This window comes from Thamnophis sirtalis, unplaced genomic scaffold (assembly GCF_051295495.1).
Source record: "Thamnophis sirtalis isolate CommonGarterSnake01/CBP01778 unplaced genomic scaffold, rThaSir2_p1.2 scaffold_15, whole genome shotgun sequence".
NCBI lineage: Eukaryota > Metazoa > Chordata > Lepidosauria > Squamata > Natricidae > Thamnophis > Thamnophis sirtalis.
Window position 1 is genome coordinate 5,441,637 of NW_028261395.1, and position 3,606 is coordinate 5,445,242.

The following is a 3,606-nucleotide window of genomic DNA, read 5'->3' on the forward strand; positions in this document are numbered from 1 at the left end:
TCTTCGCCGGACGCCCCGGTGGCGGCAAGGCGGCCAAGCTTTTGAGGCAGCGATTCCCTCAACTTTAGCAAACTTGAAAATGTCTGAACTTCCAACTCCCAGAATTCTGGGAGTTGAAGTCCAGACGTCTTTCAAGGTGCCAAGGTTGGGAAACACTGCTTTGAGGGGGGAAAATTTTTTTTTTTGTGAGGTGATTAAAAACGCGTCACCTCAGGGTGGTTAAAAACGGTTAACGGCGGTTAAAGACAGGCTCTCGCCCACCACACCTTTTTTCCCCCCTCTCTTTTTGTTCGTGTGTGAGAGAGGATCCAACCAGCCGCGGTTAAAGCAGAATTAAAGGCTGCGCTTGACCACTTCGGGGGTGAAACGCCACATCCGCGAGGGTTGCTGGAGAGTCGAACCCGGGGTGAGAGGAAAAGAGGGCAAAAACGCAAAAAAAAGAGTTTGACTTTGCGCAATGGTCCTCTTTCTTTCGACCTTTCCTCTCTTTACCTCTCTTGCTTTTTTTTTCTAGAAGCTTCCCCTGCTTTCCCCTCACCTCACCCTTCGCTGGTTGCAATTTAGGTGGCTCCTTCGCTGGCCTTGAACTTGCCTGTCCTGAGGGGGATGCGGGTTGCTTTGGAGGCTGCCAGGCATAGCCGCTCCAGATTGGCAGATTCTCCTGCTTTTAATCTTCTCCACTGTTTTGTTTTCTTTCCAAATTGGAAGGAAACCCCGCTAAGAAGCCAAAGATGGGAGTAGCTGAATGCAGGTCAGAGGTGGTATTCTGGAGAATAGGTGGCGGAAACTTTTGAGTAGTTCAGGGGTAAATACCACCCCTGATAGGAAAAGGAAGGGAAAGGGGTTAGGAGAGAAGGGAAGCAGAAGGGAGGAAAGAGAGAAGGAGTGGAAAAGAAAGAAGTGAAGGAGAGAGGAATGGGAAGTTGAGAAGAGAGGGATGGTAGAAGGAAAAAAGGAGGTAGGGAGGAGGAGAGGAGGTTGAATAGGAAAAGGAGGGAAAGGGGGGTTAGGAGAGAGGGAAGCAGAAGGGAGGGAAAGAGAGAAGGAGTGGAAAAGAAAGAAGAGAAAGAAAGGAATGGGAAGTTGAGAAGAGAGGGATGGTAGAGGGAAGAAAGGAGGTAGGGAGGAGGAGAGAGGGAGAGGAGGTTGAATAGGAAAAGAGGGAAAGTGGGGTTAGGAGAGAGGGAAGCAGAAGGGAGGAAAAGAGTAGGAAAGAGAGAAGGAATGGAAAAGAAAGAAGAGAAGGAGAGAGGAATGGGAAGTTGAGAAGAGAGGGATGGTAGAGGGAAGAAAGGAGGTAGGGAGGAGGAGAGAATAGGAAAAGGAGGATAGGAAAAGAGGGAAAGTGGGGTTAGGAGAGAGGGAAGCAGAAGGGAGGGAAAGAGTAGGAAAGAGAGAAGGAATGGAAAAGAAAGAGAAGGAGAGAGGAATGGGAAGTTGAGAAGAGAGGGATGGTAGAGGGAAGAAAGGAGGTAGGGAGGAGGAGAGAGGGAGAGGAGGTTGAATAGGAAAAGAGGGAAAGTGGGGTTAGGAGAGAGGGAAGCAGAAGGGAGGAAAAGAGGAAAGAGAAGGAGTGGAAAAAGAAAGAAGAGAAGGAGAGAGGAATGGGAAGTTGAGAAGAGAGGGATGGTAGAGGGAAGAAAGGAGGTAGGGAGGAGGAGAGAATAGGAAAAGGAGGATAGGAAAAGAGGGAAAGTGGGGTTAGGAGAGAGGGAAGCAGAAGGGAGGGAAAGAGTAGGAAAGAGAGAAGGAATGGAAAAGAAAGAGAAGGAGAGAGGAATGGGAAGTTGAGAAGAGAGGGATGGTAGAGGGAAGAAAGGAGGTAGGGAGGAGGAGAGAGGGAGAGGAGGTTGAATAGGAAAAGGAGGGAAAGGGGTTAGGAGAGAGGGAAGCAGAAGGGAGGAAAGAGTAGGAAAGAGAGAAGGAGTGGAAAAGAAAGAAGAGAAGGAGAGAGGAATGGGAAGTTGAGGAGAGAAGGATGGTAGAGGGAAGAAAGGAGGTAGGGAGGAGGAGAGAATAGGAAAAGGAGGATAGGAAAAGAGGGAAAGTGGGGTTAGGAGAGAGGGAAGCAGAAGGGAGGGAAAGAGTAGAGAAAGAGAGAAGGAATGGAAAAGAAAGAAAGAGAAGGAGAGAGGAATGGGAAGTTGAGAAGAGAGGGATGGTAGAGGGAAGAAAGGAGGTAGGGAGGAGGAGAGAATAGGAAAAGGAGGATAGGAAAAGAGGGAAAGTGGGGTTAGGAGAGAGGGAAGCAGAAGGGAGGGAAAGAGTAGGAAAGAGAGAAGGAATGGAAAAGAAAGAGAAGGAGAGAGGAATGGGAAGTTGAGAAGAGAGGGATGGTAGAGGGAAGAAAGGAGGTAGGGAGGAGGAGAGAGGGAGAGGAGGTTGAATAGGAAAAGAGGGAAAGTGGGGTTAGGAGAGAGGGAAGCAGAAGGGAGGGAAAGAGTAGGAAAGAGAAGGAGTGGAAAAGAAGGAGAGAGGAATGGGAAGTTGAGAAGAGAGGGATGGTAGAGGGAAGAAAGGATGTAGGGAGGAGGAGAGAATAGGAAAAGGAGGAGAGGAAAAGAGGGAAAGTGGGGTTAGGAGAGAGGGAAGCAGAAGGGAGGAAAAGAGTAGGAAAGAGAGGAGGAGTGGAAAAGAAGAGAAGGAGAGAAGAATGGGAAGTTGAGAAGAGAGGGATGGTAGAGGGAAGAAAGGTAGGGTGGAGGAGAGAATAGGAAAAAGGATAGGAAAAGAGGGGAAATGGGGTTAGGAGAGAGGGAAGCAGAAGGGAGGAAAAGAGTAGGAAAGAGGAGAAGTGGAAAAGAAAGAAGAGAAGGAGAGAGGAATGGGAAGTTGAGAAGAGAGGGATGGTAGAGGGAAGAAAGGAGGTAGGGAGGAGGAGAGAGGGAGAGGAGGTTGAATAGGAAAAGGAGGGAAAGGGGTTAGGAGAGAGGGAAGCAGAAGGGAGGGAAAGAGTAGGAAAGAGAGAAGGAATGGAAAAGAAAGAAGAGAAGGAGAGAGGAATGGGAAGTTGAGAAGAGAGGGATGGTAGAGGGAAGAAAGGAGGTAGGGAGGAGGAGAGAATAGGAAAAGGAGGATAGGAAAAGAGGGAAAGTGAGGTTAGGAGAGAGGGAAGCAGAAGGGAGGGAAAGTAGGAAAGAGGAGGAGTGGAAAAGAAAGAAGAGAAGGAGAGAGGAATGGGAAGTTGAGAAGAGAGGGATGATAGAGGGAAGAAAGGTAGGGAGGAGGAGAGAGGGAGAGGACGTTGAATAATATCCATTTATATAATATATAATATGGTGTATGGAAAGCAGAAGAGCAAATGATAATTGCTGTGGGTCGATGGTAAGAGGAATTGATATAATATTGGATAATACAAAATAGTGCTAGTTAAGATGTAATGGTATACTTGTGATTACTTGTATGAAAATAATTAAAAGAACTTTTCACACACAAAATACCACCTGAGTGCTGCAGGCCACTTCAGCTGACTGTTATCTGCAGTTCGGCTGTTCAAATCTCACCGGCTCAAGGTTGACTCAGCCTTCCATCCTTCCGAGGTGGGTGAAATGAGGACCCAGACTGTGGGGGCGATATGCTGACTCTGTAAACCGCTTAGAGAGGGCT